We start from the raw sequence: 15,481 nt of genomic DNA, 5'->3' as shown, positions 1-15,481 counted from the left end.
TCTCACATTTTTGGAAGTTGCTGGCTTGCATTTCCTGCTTACTCAGTTAATATTATTTCTTTCTTGGGTCTCTGAAGAAGTTGAAGACTAGATAGTTACAGTTTTCCTTGTTTACCTGACACAGAAAGCAAGTTATGACAGAAAGTAAATTAGCACAAGACTTTGGAATCACCAAGATAGAATATAATATATAAAGTATTTTATCTAATCTTCTTTAAATACAACTGTATAAGACACTGTTGGTGTACTTATTGTCTGTATGCATTGTATATAGTTATTGTGCTTACTGCATATAGTTTTTCTTGTATTAGTTATAGCCTTTTTTTTATTTTAGACAAAAAATGGGAAATATAGTAATTTTTATTGATGTTTTAATAAATTAAGCTTGCCTAAAGATCAGAAGGGCAAAGCTAAGCCCACTAGAGGTCAGGCAGTAGTAGCATACACCTTTAATCCTAGGATTTGGTAGGCAAAGACAGATAGATCTCTGTGAGCTCAAGACCACCCTGGGCTACCACCCTGGGCACAAGATCAATGCTGAAACAAATCCAGGTGGTGGTGGCTCACACTTTTAATTCTGGTACTAGGGAGTGAGGCCTTTAACCCCAGCACTAGAGGGAGTATAAAATGGGAGGAGAGAGAGGCTTAGTCTGCTTAGTCTGCGATCACCCAGCCTTGGTAGAGGGAAGACTTCTCTAGTGGTTTGGCTGCTTTGCTTTGATAATTTTGGGATTGAACCCCAATATCTGTCTCTGGGATTTTATTATTCATGCTACATACTGAGTTTAAGGCAAGCCTGAGATATACAATGAGGCTCGGTCTCAGAGTGGGTGGCAGGCTCAAAAAAGATGTTCAAGTTAATGTCGTGGTATAGTATCAGAACTTTTGCTGGAGGCTCCTGAGAAAAAGAGGTGTCTGTGGTACACACCAGCTGTGGTCCTCTGCAGTGAAGCCCTCCCAGGAAGCAGCCAAGCCAGGACACCATGACCTCAGTGAAGAGGATGGGCAGAATAACAGTAGAAAAAGTAGAGGATACCAGGAAAGGACCACAAGCCAAGGTCAAGAATTTCAATAAAAACTCAGAGAAAGACTGACAGAAGGCAGGACCTGAAAATAGGCCATGGTTCAAGGTCTTCAGCTCCCAGGGGTGATTCCATTCCCAGCAGTGACAGGTGCAGGGACAAGATGAGCCACCATCAATAGCATCAGCATTACCAAGGCTCTAACAGGAAGCTCCACAAAGAAACATCCTAATGAATGACCTGAGTCAGCCCAGGAACCTGATAAAGCTGAAAACTAAGGTGTGTGTCTTATAAGATTTCCCTATTTTAAAATCCATATGACTTTTAAATTGGAAGCAGCGAAGGGATTGCATTCCATCATCTGTAAGACTCATGTTTGTGAAATCTGTGCTCTTCAAACATGAGAAAATGAAAAGCATTGCTGGAATTTGTTGCATTCACCAAATCAGCAGGTGACCTATCCAAGGTGTGGAAGAATGGAAATGCCAATTATCTTTGATCGTGACAAATTAAAAGTGTCAAAAGCATGCACAACTGTGAGACTTTATGGGTTTCAAATGTCAGCAGATCCTTGCCTAGTTTATCATCGTTCTCCCAGAGGCATAAGTTGCTTTTCCCTTGAGTTCCTGCTGTGTGAGACACTGTAGATGAAGAGAGAACAGCTTTGGATGGGGGTTTAACTCTTCAGGTCCTGCAGGACCTTGAATACAGGCTGGAGATGCCAGACTTTGCGAATAAAAATACAGGATGCCTTAATTAAATGGGAATCCAGATTAATAATGAAAAAAATAGCACACAAACATCCCAAATAGCCCACAAAATATTTATACAAAAGAAAAACTACACCCATCTGAAATGAAGTTCAACTGAGTCTACTATATTTTTTCTGGCAACACTAATCCAGACTTTTTCCCCAGCCAGAGACATTCTGGAAGCAAAGAGTAGAAAAAGTCAGGCTCTGCTTATTTTACCAACTCTATCAGTTTTGGCCACAGAAGACAACGCCACTCTAACTAACATTTACCAAGGAGCCCTCCTTTTCCCTCACAGGGACACTATTAGTTGAAGGTTAAAAGGTTACCCTGCCATAATAACCAAGGGAAATAAACTAGTAAGACTGCATTAGTGGGTAACTTCCATCTCTGTTTGAGCTATCTACTCAAACTGTTACCATCTCCCTGCCTCTGGAAAAGGAGAGGGAAAAATCAAGTTGTCATCTTAGAAACAGGACCTGAAAGCCTGAAGTATCCTGTGGGTCAACCTAGCTGCAAGGGAGCCAGGGAAAGGGCTGCCGCACCCCAGGCACCACCCTTACAGAAAAGAGGAGAGAACAGGTGGAGAGACATTTAGAGTTCTACTCAAACTGACCGTGGCTACCAGTTAGATGATTCTCTGTGTACATCAACAGTTTCCATACAAGGTAGGGATTTTACCATACTTCATCTATCTTCTGGTCTAGGTCCCTTTCTAGAACATTACACTGAAAAGAGGAAAGGATTGAGGAAGAATAATTCCCATAGTTACTCCCCCAGGGTCTGTAACTCCATCTTGGCTTCCGCCATCTGGTACCTCCTGGTCTCCTCCATGTCCTGGTTGAGGATCCAGCTTTGCCCTGTACTTTGTTCTGTCTAGCTGGGATCATGGCGAACAGCATCTATCCCAGTCACAAAGGCTCCACACCCCTCTCTGTGACTCCCTGTGCCCAAATGGACAAGAAGCTCAGCCTACACTGCCTGGCTAATGACCAGCTCACAACTTCTAAAATAGCCCATCTATTCCTTGTTTGTTCAACCTCACAGAAGTCACCATAGTCCCCTCAGCATTGTGCAGTTCTGAGATGGTCCAGGCTACCTGAGTAGTGGCCCAGACTTCCTCTGAGATAACCTCACCCAAAATGATGCTCTGCCTAAGGTAATGACTACACCCAAAGGCCAGTGTCCTAATTTTAAAGGGGCTGGCAGAATACTTCATTTACACTTCACATTCTAGCATCTATGATGGGTGGAGTTTCCCAAATACAAAATAGCGCCAAAACCTGTGGCACCTGCACCACGGGATGGTTCACTAGTTGGGCAAGGGGCTGGAGATTGAAACACACACACACAGACAGAGACATGGGTCATCTTTGAAACAAGAATGCTCATTTTATTGTGTTCCAGGGCAGCTTATATAGGGCTCTGCTTGGCTAATGGCCATACCCCAGCTCTCGAGACTTTTCAGCTGCAAGCCCACCAGAAACCACTCCCCTGCCATCAGGAACTCATGAGGGTCTCATGCCCAGGGCAGCTGCAAGCACAGGAGAACAAGTTGTTGACTCCGGCAGGCAAAGGTCATAGAAAGTTCAGGGTCTGAGGGTCTGCAGCTCCGAACAATGACAAACATGTGAGGCAACGTTTAGGCCATTAAAACATGAAGCTTAACACAGGGAGCAGATGCCTGGAGACAGTTTTCGGTTTACACACTTTCCCAAACACCTAATAGCTGTGTGGCCTAAATTGCTCTGAATCTAGAGTTCCTCATCTATAAAACATGGAGACTTATAATAGTATGATACATCGTATAAGGTTGTGTGGGATACATATGTCTGCTATTGTGTAGTTCAATTGTCCATGCCCCACCTCCTACACTGACAGATGAACTGTGTGTCTTCTTCCATCGAGTATCAATTGATGCGGGAGAATTGTCTGTATTCTGTCAATCATATTTTAATAAAACGCTGATTGGCCAGGCAGGCAGTATAGGCGGGAAAACCAGACAGGAAGTAGAGGTGATGCAATGAGAACAGGAAAATTCTGGGAAGCAAGGAGGTTCCTCAGCCACTCCTGCACAGATCACTAAAGAAGCAACATACAGCTGCCCCCGCTGGAAAAGGTACTGAGCCATTATGGCTAACATAGATAATGATAATGGATTAATATAAGTTACAAGGACTAATAAGAAGCCTGACCCAATGGGCCAATCAGTTTATAACCTAATGGAGTCCTGTGTATAATTTCTCTTTGGGATTTGCCAGCTGTTGGGGTACCGGGCGGGACAGAAGCCCCAACAAGCCGGCCCCCGTCATGTTACATATGGCGCCCAGACGTAGATAACTAAATCCACAAAAAGCTTTAAAAAGCTTGGGAAAGCATGTTTTCTTGGTGGCAGCAATTTCTTGGGTCTGCTCTGCTTGCTAGAGGCAAGCAAGCGCTCTCATCTAAGAGAGGCTTCCTGACTCAGCTTTAGCTACAAAACCTTGGGAGAATTGTCTGTATTCTGTCAATCATATTTTAATAAAATGCTGATTGGCCAGGCAGGCAGTATAAGCGGGAAAGCCAGACAGGAAGTAGGGGTGGAGCAAAAAGACTGGGAGTATTCTGAAAGCAGAAGCTCTCTCGCCATTCCTGTGCAGACCACTGAAGAGGCAGCATGTAACTTGCCTAGCTGAGAAAGGTACGGAGCCATGTGCTAACATAGATAAGGATAATGGGGTAACATAAGTTATAAGAGCTAATAAGTAGCCTGACCTAATGGGCCAATCAGTTTATAACCTTATGGAGTCTTGTGTGTGATTCTCTTTGGGATTTGCCGGCTGTTGGGTACCGGGCGGGATGGGAAACCCCAACAAGCTGGCCCCCTCATGTTACAATCAATGGGTTGGTAATGGTGTTGACACAGATGGGTTGCATGATCAAGGGACCATGTCAGAAAAAAACCCTCAAGTCTGCCAGTTCTCTTAGGGAGCTCTATCAAGGAGTCAAGCCCCATGTGACAGGCAGAGCCACCAGAACAACATGCCAAACAGCTACATGGATGTTCAGGAGCAACCCCAGCAGGGCCCCAGCAACAGCAATGACAACAGCCTCTCCCATCAAGCCCATCAGAGCCATAGGGTGGTGGCCATTTTACCCGGCTCTTTGCGGCAGCATCAGGCCCCTGAGCACCAAGAGTGTCTGGACCTGGCAGTGCCAGGGTAGCTTCCGACACAGTCACAGGAGCCAGTAAGCACTCCTGATATTGTCACCCACACCGGGGACCGCCTAAGTCAAACGAAGGTCTGGACCCTCCCTGAGGGGAGTAGCGCAGCTCAGATCTGCCCTGGCCAAGTGGGTCTCTCTCAGCCTTCCTCCCCTGGGAGCCTGGCTCCTTTCTGCTCTCAGCTGGGCTTCCTGTCTGGATAAACTTCAGATGAACACTTTCAAATTCTGTCCAGGAAGCTCACCAGCCTGAACATGTGAATCTTCTACCGTCTGCACAGTTGAAAACAAGTTATATAAGCCTCCCTTTCACGGGGGAGGGGGCTGCGCAAGCTGGGGAGGCTGGGCTGCCTGGCGTCTGGAGTCCCATTTTAAGTAAATAGATGAGGTGAGTTGTGAAGATGGCGAATAATGGAAGGGAGAAGCAGAAAGCCCTCGGGAGCACAGAAGCTATTTCTGTCCTCACCAAGCACTCCTGTCGGCTAAGGGTTGCTGCTCAGTTCTAAGGAAGTGGATTCTTTTTAATGTTTCTGCACAGAGCGTCTCCATGGTACCCATTATGTCCAAATGCCTACAACTTGGGCCTCAAGTCTGAGTTCCCCAAAGCACGGGGACCAGCCCAAGCGGAGGCTGAATGCATGTTTTTCCTTGCAAACATTTGTTCTTTGGCTATCGAAGTTATTTCTGGAACTTAGGCTCCAGTGAGAATGTTATTTTTTTGTGGTTGGCTTCTCTCCCCGTTTCTGTTTCTTTCTTAGCCAACATTCTGGGACAATGTATTTGGGGTGACATTTGCACCTTACAGAAAGCAAAATATCAATACAGATCATACACAAGCCCACAGACAGAATAGATATGGCTGTGGCAGGCCCCTGTTCCACACTCTCAGGTTGCACTGTGACACGGGTGACAGTGTGCTGTGGTATACATGGAAAGCACTTGCAGATCTGAAAGTGTCCCAAAGACATTCAAAATCTTATAGCAACCGACGCACATGCTAAAGCCAGGTGTCATGACACACACCAAGGATCCCAACGTGCTAAAGCCAGGTGTCATGGCATACACCGAGGATGCCAGCATGCTAAAGCCAGGTGTCATGACACACACCAGGGATTCCAGCGTGCTAAAGCCAGGGTTGATGGTACACACCGAGGATCCCGGCATGCTAAAGCCAGCAAAACGGCTCAGCAGTAAAGGCTCTTGCCACCAAGTCTGAGAGCCTGAGTTTGATTCTCAGAACCCACTCACTGGAAGGAGGGAACTGACTTCACAAACTCCCCAAGATGTGTGCCATGACGTAAGTGTATATGCACATATACATACAGACACACACACACAGTAAATTTTCTCACTCAGCCTGGTCACGAGGTTCACGGGTGTCTAGACAGGGCCACAGTGGGTGCTAACACAAGCATATGGCCATAGACACACCATAGTCAGGAACTGACGAGTGATCCAGCGTGGCTGAAGAACGGAAGCAATAGAGCAGAAGCAGTGCCTTTGCTGGGGCGAGACGAGACGCTGGCTGCAAACGACAGCCGTGAACCTGCCTGCTTGCATGTCGCTGTCTCCTCTGTGTGAGCAACCCTCATCCGTCTTCAGTTTGGGAAGCTCGTTCTGATGGAAGTGTGTCTTCTCGCCACTCTGAGGGAAGCAACGAAAAGAATAAAGGATTCATGTGGGCTCAGAGTTTCAAACTCTATCTAACCTATCACGGCGGGAAAGGCATAGAGATGGGTTCCCTCGTCAGCAGTAGGAGCTCAAGGCAAGGCTTGTTACATCTTGGTGGACCAGAAATCAGAGCAGAGAGCTTAAGCTGATGCCAGAGGCTATCTGGGCACCATGTCCCCAAAGTTCTACATCACAGAACGGGGCTACCAGCTAGGGACCAAAGGTGCAAATGCATGAGCCTGTTGGGGTCTCTGAGTGTAGCTTGGTGGGTAGAGTGCGAGTCTATCAGGCACCAAGCCCTCATAAACCGGAATGGGGTTGCCTTCCTGTAATCCTATGCCCTCCTAATGTGGAGGCAAAAAATCAGAAGTTCAAGGTCATCAAAAACCAGCTTTCCTCCATCCTAGGCTTAAAGGCATCTTATAGTAAAGACAAACTAAGTGCATTCCTGTTTATGACTAAACCTATGTTTCTTCTTTATGATTCTAAGTGTTGCTTTATTCTTTTCTAATTGTTTTTATTGAGTTATATATTTTTCTCTTCTCCTCTCCCCTTTAGCCCTCTCCCATGGCCCCCATGCTCCCAATTTACTCAAGAGATCTTGTCTTTTTTACTTCCCATGTAGATTAGATCCATGTATGTCTCTCTTAGGGCCCTCTTTGTTGTCTAAGTTCTCTGGGATTGGGAATTGTCGGCTGTAAACCTCTGTTCTCAAGGATTTGGCTATGCCCCACCTATAACCTTAACTACAAATGGTTCTCTACTGCCTGTTCCAGGAATGGTAATCATATCTTTGCTTCAAAAAGTTGTTTATAACTATCTTGCATTCTTATCTTTGTTTCAAAGGTTATATGATCAACTATGACTACATTGTTCTGACTGCCTTGTTATGCCCACCTTGCAACCTATGTCTTTGTTTCAGGAGGTCATTAGGACTAACTCGTTACCCTTATAATTCTGCTCCTGTAACCCTGCCCATTTTGCCCAACAAATCCTGCCTTTGGAAACCCCCTACCCTTAAACTATGAAAGTCTTGTCTTCCTCACATCCAATGCTGAGCTAGCGAACCCCACCTTAGGGGGAAGCAGTCTGTGTAGTTGGATTTAAAAGAGAGGAAAAGCTTGATTTAATTAATTGATTGCTTTAATTAATTTGGTCATGATGACTTAGGTCAGTGGTCTTTCTCCTCCCATATTTGGGATTAACAGTCATCCTCACGATAGCCTAAGCTGCATCATACATCAGACCCTGTCTCAAATACAACAACAAACATACCAAAGAATAAAAAACATAGAATCTGTGGGCCACATTTCACATTTAAACCACAACAAGTTGTAAACACGAGGTAAGAAGGAGGGATTGGAAATCAAGAAACAAAAGAGCCTCCTGGTGATTCTGATGCTATTAATATTTAAATAGACGCAGCAACCTGAAGAGACAGAACGTGAAACTCAATGCTACAGAGAAGTGAGGGAGAAAACCCAGAAATGCCCCATGGGGGAGTTTAATTAGACCCTCCCACAGAAAGGGACAAGAACAAAGTGAAATGATTGTTTCAGCTTGTCTGTTACGTCTTGGTATATTGAAGGAAAGTGTTCAATAACTTTTACTTTTGAAACTACTACAGACCAGCACTCACAGAGACATTCTATCCAAATTCTTGACACTGTCTGGTAAACACATATACCTCATGTAGAATTTATTTTTATTACTGTACTTCAATTGTGTACAACAAAGGGTTGCTAGGATATTTTCATCAAGTACAGAATTTAATAGGTTAGTCTCAGGTTATCAATATACCAAGGCAAATTGCAGAAGCAAACATGAATCCTCTCTGGGGGGGAAAAAAAAACAAACAAACCTGTAGATACAGTGCCAAGGAAAATGAGCAGAAAACACAGAGCAGTCATGCAGCACAAAGGAGAGGCAGGGGAGACAGCAGCCTGCATGAGGAACCCTCAGAGACTCCCCCACCCACCCACCCACCCACCCTCACCTCCGCTTGAGCTGGAGATGCACAATGAAAAGTAAACAATAGTTGTGATCTGTGTGCTTAAAGAAACATGACAGTTTTGAAACCGCGAGTTTCTTTCAAGAATAAGGATAAATTCAAGTCAATTCAAACAAACAAAGACTGAATGGATTTACCAATCCCAGACCTTTGATGAAATTCTAAAGGACACGGCGCAGGCTGATAGGACACTCTCTCTGAAGATCTAAAATTCAATAAGATAAAAGTCAAAGATATCGGAAAACGTGAGGAAATAAAAGCAAGCATTGGGTATAACAGTAACTGTGGCATAGGAGAGATGGCAGAAAGGAACACAAATATCAGGAGACCGCAGCATAGAACAAGTGTGGGTGAGCAGAACCGTGAGGGTGGTCCAACTTTAAAAGGCACAAAGAGTGTGAGGCGACATTTCTCAAAGGAAGAGGCACCGACGGCCAAGGGTTTGTGAGACGCCGGGCCAGCATCAGCGGAATGCAGAATAAAACTTCACCCCGGTCCAAACGAAAACTGAAAACCAGACAAGTGTAACAAAGGCCACTGAGGGTAGGGTGACAGACAAGTTCTCATACTCTGCACCCAGCAGTCATGACCGAAGCCTGGAGCAATCGCGAGAAAAGCAAGTGCGTGTGCCCAGAGCCCCCACCTTCATGGACAGTGGCGAGCAAGTGACAGACATAGAGCCAGCTGTAAACAATCACTTATGCCTTCCCCTCTAGGGCTCAGGGAACACTGTGGGAGAGGGGAGGGAAATATATAAAAGGTTGAAAATAAGGAAAAGGGTTTCAAAACATCATTCCCACACTGGACATAGCTATTGCGATTATTAACTCACCGCAACTATGATTACCTGCTCCAAGCCCAGCGGCCCAAGACTGACCCTATCAACAACCAGTCAAGGAAGGAAAGGAACTCCCAGAGACTTCCTATACCCCTAAGCTATGGCTATTGGTTAATTCTGGAAGAAGAATCGGTGGCTTTAATTGTGGCTCCAACTGATAGCACCATACCCATGGTCACAAAGGTGACCTGGGTTAATCTTGGTGGGTCACAAAACACATAGACATGAATTCAAGAAAGAGATTTGCATAGCGGTATGAGTATGCACCCAGGGTGGTGGGGAGGTGACAGGTGAAAGCCGTCAACATACAAAAAGTGTAGACATACAATTTTTAAATGATAAAAGTTTAAATTTTCAAAAAGTATTTCAAAAGTATATCATTAGCTGGGCAGTGGTGGCGCACACCTTTAATCCCAGCACTTGGGAGGCAGAGGCAGGCGGATCTCTGTGAGCTCAAGGCCAGCCTGGTCTACAAGAGCTAGTTCCAGGACAGGAGGCAAAGCTACAGAGAAACCCTGTCTCAAAAAAAAAAAAATCAAAGAAATTCTTGTGCTTTGTGTTTAAGAGCCGACGCATGGCAGCAACTCGTGTCTACTGCCAGTTGATTAGATAAAGAAATGAACTGTGTATACAATGGATTATTATTCTGTCACAAAAATAAGAGAAGTCCTATCATTTGTTGCATAGTTGATGGAGCTAGATGGTGTCGTGTTAGGTAAAGTAAGTTGGTACAGAAAGATGAACGCTGGATATTCTCACTCGTGCACACTTTAGCTTATAAAAGTAGAAAACAGAATCGTGGTTATCAGAGCCTGGTGAGGGTGGGCGCTGGTGGAGAGAGGGCTCTGAGGGGCTGGAGTGCAGAGTGCAGACACTGGTTCTGATGAGCTAGATCTAACACAGAAGGGTCACCCTGCTTCACCACAGCTAAGTTTAAGCATGGTTTTAAGCAGCCTATAGGGGGTTCTGAATGTTCCCCGCATGAAGAAATGTCCATACCTGAAGTAACGGTTCTACCAGTCTCCCAGATTTGATCTCGACACCTAACACATGTGTGATGAAATACAGCATCATATCACGTTAACAGGAAAATTATCATGGGTCAGTTTTCTTTTTTCTTAAATAAGTAATCAGTATTTATTCCATGGTCGGTATCTGGTTAGGAAATCAGAAACATTTCAAAATTTTGGCCTTTGCTTTGCCTGGCAATTTTCTGAAAAGTGATTTGGGAAGTTTGAAGAGAACAATTAGCACATTTAATCTCCTAGGTATCGATAAACCATCGAGCACAGTGAATCGAAGCATGAATTCTTGCTTGCTGTGGCGGTGCCCATCTGTACCACAGCCTCTGGAGGTGCTGCAGGATGGGCAGTTCTAGAGCATTCTCAGCTTCGTACTCAGTGCAAGGAAGGCCTGGGACACGTGTGACTCCTCATCAGCGACACAGTCCTCCCGCGCCTTCTCAAATTCAAGACTAAGAAAAAGAAGGTCTTTCCAAGAACACACTGGGCCACCTCCCTCTCTTCCCTACACGTCTCCCTCCCTCTGCTTTATGAAAACGGACCAAACTCTGGATCAGATGCTGGACCCAGAGATCAAAGGCTCATTCATATAACAATTTTTTTAATGTTTTTTTCTGTCGCACTTAAAACTCAATTTTAGGGAAATAGATGGAAAGCAGTTAAGAGCACACCCTACTCTTGTTAAGGACCTGTATCCGGTTACCAGCTCTCACATCCAATAGCTTAGAACTGCCTGTAACTCTGGCTCCAGGGGATCTGATGCCCTCTTCCCAGGTGTCCATCCAGGTGGTTTCTACTGCTTTTCTGGAACCTTCTCCTGTAGCACTTCCTCCGCCTTTGCCTGGCTCTGTGATGACAAGGCAGGCCAGGCACACATCAGTGAGATGTGAGGGAGAGCACAGCAGGATTGCCTTCTCTGCTTTGTCTTTCTTCCCAGGATCTGAAAGGAAGAAGCCAGAGGACCAACTTGTTAGGCGAGTAACTAAAATAAGATTGGGGCTAGCACATAGCTCAGTAGTAGTGCACTCAGCTAGCATGTACCACATCCCGCACGCAATAAAGAAGAAAGCACAGATGCTGAATGTACGAACCAGGGATCCATAAACTAATGATAATAATAAAGACTGAAGACAAGAGCATAAATGTATAAGAAAAACAAAACAAATAAAACCAAAACTGATTCTTTGAGAAGATATTTACAAATCTAAGAAACAAAAATATTGAAATCTGTGGTGCCTGCAGCACCCGGAACTGTAATCGGGCAAGGGTCTTGGAATTAAAGAACACAGACAGACACAAGTCATTCTTGAAACAAGAATACCAATTTTATTGTGTTCCAGGGCAGCATATATAGTGTTCTCTTGACTAGTGGTCACGCCCTAGCTCTTGGGATTTTCCACTGCAAGCCCACCAGAAACCAACTCCTTGTAATCAGGAAGTCATGAGGGTTTCTGGTTCAAAGCAGCTCCAAGCATAGAAAAACAAGTTGTTTGCTCCAGCAGGCAAGAGGTTATAAAAAGTTCAGATTCTGAGGGTCTGCAGCTCCCAACAAAATATTGTTGGACTCTAGTGTTCAAACCAAGAAGGAGTCGCTCCCAGAGACCATCTCATATACCATAGCCGATGCAAAAGCATGAGGATTCTATTAATTCTGTCATGACAGGGTCCCCCAGCATTCGGGAAGCTGAGAGACCCTGACTAACTGGTACAGTCTACTTTTAAAGGAGAAGGCCCCATAGAAACAAGAGGGGTTGTTCCTTGACCATTATGATTGGCTTATTCGAAAGGGGCTAATATCAATAATTGACTGGAGAACTATTGTCAGACCAGATGAGGTAAGAGGTCATTTTGACCCCGTTTCCCAGGGGACTGAATCAAAACATACGTGTATGGGTAATTGTTCAGGAACTGAGTACGTGCATGTGTAGCTGTTAGGTCCTTGGTTCCCAGGGGAGGAGGGGAAGCACAGAGACACAGAGGCTGAGAGGGTTTGGAATTGTCAGAAATGGCTTCAGAATTGTCTAAAATCTTACAATATGATTGTCTCAATAGATAACATTAAAATGAAACAATACCATCCAACACAATTCAACTGCCATGAATATTTGTAGTTAAATTATTCAAGTTAACAAGAAACATTGCTTAGAATGCATAATAATAGCCTTGGTCTAAAGACAATGTAGTTGAGAATCTGTATGGCAGACTTCATAGAAGGGACTGGATCACAGTCAACACAGTAGAAGAGTGTAGCTATAACCCACATGTGGCTGTAGAGAAGAAAGAATTATTTTAATAAATGCTACTGGAAGGAAAGTAAAATTGAGTCAGCACTCTCTATACACAAAATACCAGTACCTGGGGTTGGTAAGATGGCTCAGTGGTTAAGAGCACTCCTTGCTCTTCCAGAGGATCCAGGTTCAATTCCCAAGACCCACATGGCAGCTTGAAACCAGTTGTAACACTCGTCCCAGGGGACTCGGTGCCCTCTTCTGGCCTCAAGGGCCACCAGGCATCGAAGCAGCACACAGACACACAAGCAGGCAAAACACCTATACACGTAAAATAAAATTTAAAAATAAAGATTAAAAAAAATCAATTCTTCCTATTAAAGACTTAAATAATAAAGGCAGATACTCAAAGCATAAAGTAGACAATATCGAAAACTGCTCTATGTCCTTGGCTATTGAATCTCCGTTAAATAAGACCCAAACACTGACGATTATATAAAGGAAGTGATGAACTTGAATGTGCTAGAATTACGAGTGTCTGTGCTTGGAACCTGCCTTGATTCCTCCGGGCTCATCACGTCCCCAAAGATAGCGCCCACACCTGTCAGTCTCCCGACCCTTTCCAACCCAATGTGTTAACTGGCTCCATGCAGCCTCCCCACGAGCATACCGATTTCAGGAGAGTACGGTACTCATGATGACTGCAGCAACTCTATTTGACAATTTTAAGTTATGTCAAAGCACTTGGTCTATGATTTTTTTTTTGGCAGAGAAAATAGTCTTGAAAGACAAAACTTGAACAACTTTTTAGGAGGAAAAACATATTTCATACCAGACAAATCGGACTGGAATGTCAAACACTAAAGTTCTAAAAGGAATCTGTTTCTAGGGACGTCGCGGCATTACCATAAAGCTAGCAGCAGGACGGTGACAGCGAGGCGGCCTGTCCCCGGGTTCATCCGAAAAGTGAACAAGGCTGGCCCAGGAGAACGCCTCCACTCACGCTGGGAAACCTGGAGGGACTCCCTCTGCTGGGTGTCAGCGCTGCCCAGAACAGGTGAGGGTGTTCGATGCCCATTCTCTCCTCTGGGACCGAAGTACTCAAAATGTCTATCTCTGACCACCTCACCACTGTGTTTTATAAAAAGACTTGTCCATCGAGAAACGGAAAACAAGTCCACTAGCCTCATGAATTCCCCAAGACCCCACTGAGTGCAAATGTTTAAAATGTAAGTACTCTTTGGCAAGAAAGGGACTCAGAGAGAAGGGAAGAGGGCTCAAGCATTTACCACCTTTTTATTAAATATATGTACCGGTGTTCTACCTGCAGCGCATCTGTGTACCACATGCATGTGTTGCTCACAGAGGAGAAAAGATGGCATTGGATCCCCCGTGGCGATTGCCTCATTGCCTTCTTCCCAGTATTCTGTTATGTCTACTCCACCCACCTATGTTCTGACCTATCAGGCCAAGCAGTTTCTTTATTAATTAACCAATAAAAGCAACAGAAATACAGAAGACCCACCTACATCAACAGACAGTTGTGAGCCACCATGTGGCTGCTGGAAATTGAACCAAGGTCCTCAGGAAGAGCAGTCAGGGCTCTTAATCACAGAGCCATCTCTCCAGCCCCCCTAAATTCGGGAGAGAGTTGTTTTGGTGTTTGTTTGTTTGAGATGGAGTCTCTCTTTTAGTCCTGGCTTTCCTGAAATTCACTGTGTAGACCAGGCTAGCCTTGAACTCATGGAGATCCTCCTGCCTGTGCTTCCCAGTACTGGGATTGAAGGTGTGGCTACCATGCCCATGCTTACCACCTTTAGTTCCAAAATGTTCAGTGTTTGAAGAAAAATTAATCCGTGACTGAATTTTAGTGATGCAGGGTCATAAATCCACAAAAATATTTGCTACAGCTAACAGAGCATCACGAATGTCTCCCCATGCCAATAAAATGGCCGTCAATGTCACTTCCCAGGACCTTGTGGTACGAACAAGCACAGTTTGTTCGGCAATTATCACTTGTTAGAAAGTAAGGCTGGGGCAAGATGGCTCAGCAGGTAAAGGTGCTTGCTGCCCAGCCTGAGTTCAATCCCCAGAACCCACATGGTAGAAGGAAAAAAACCATGTCTGAGCTCAGGTCCCCTAGCCTGTGTCCCCCTTCCCACCCTCAGACACATATATACAAACAAACTAAATATACTAATATAATTTTAAACTATGGAAAATAAGAAATCAAGACTGCACTGTGCTTTAATATAAACATAGGGTGTGGTGGAGTGTGTGTTCAGGTGTGCATCTGTGTACACAGACCCACGTGTGTTTTTATACTTTGTTGAAACATCTGCTTAGGATCGGTTCCTAGAGTAAGGATCTGTGAGCTAAAGAGAAGGTATGTGTTGGTACATAGCTGAGCCCCAGATAGTTCTAATGCTCGTTTCTTTTATTCAGAGCATGGAAGCATGTCTCCACATCTTGTCCACACTGAGTGTTCTTCTTATCTTCCATTCGGGAGCATCGCTTCATAACTGACAGTCAATTCAAGGATCTGCTCCCTCCATGAGAGAGGCAGGGCACTTGCTCTCCTTCTGCAGTGTGGGAGCCTTGCAGGTGATACACAACCAATCTACCGTAGAGCTGCATCTCGACCCCAGGACACCCCATCTCCTCTGCTGCAGCTTCTGCAAGTATTTTCAGAAGTACAATGTGAGATGCCTGGATGAGCCACTCTCCTAAAGA

The 15,481-nt window shown here is 44.8% G+C and overlaps 1 long non-coding RNA gene across 3 annotated transcripts in view; it reads right to left on the bottom strand.

Moving 5' to 3' along the window:
• Nucleotides 1-3,141: 3,141 nt before the first annotated feature.
• LOC146894889 (uncharacterized) overlaps nucleotides 3,142-15,481 on the bottom strand; it is a 26,799-nt gene continuing 14,459 nt past the window's right edge. Inside the window, exons 2-4 of one of the 3 annotated variants that reach the window (XR_015737876.1) lie at nucleotides 12,876-13,069; nucleotides 11,224-11,460; nucleotides 3,142-6,622 (exon numbers count right to left, since the gene is read on the bottom strand). This is a non-coding gene — a long non-coding RNA (uncharacterized LOC146894889). Of the gene's footprint in view, nucleotides 6,623-11,104; nucleotides 11,461-12,875; nucleotides 13,070-15,481 lie in introns of those variants that run through there. The other 2 variants (XR_015737875.1, XR_015737874.1) reach the window with 2 other exon arrangements.

The sequence above is a fragment of the Myodes glareolus genome, chromosome 5 (genome assembly GCF_982192425.1).
Source record: "Myodes glareolus chromosome 5, mMyoGla1.1, whole genome shotgun sequence".
Taxonomy (NCBI): Eukaryota; Metazoa; Chordata; class Mammalia; order Rodentia; family Cricetidae; genus Myodes; species Myodes glareolus.
This window is presented reverse-complemented; position numbering and strand designations above follow the sequence as displayed.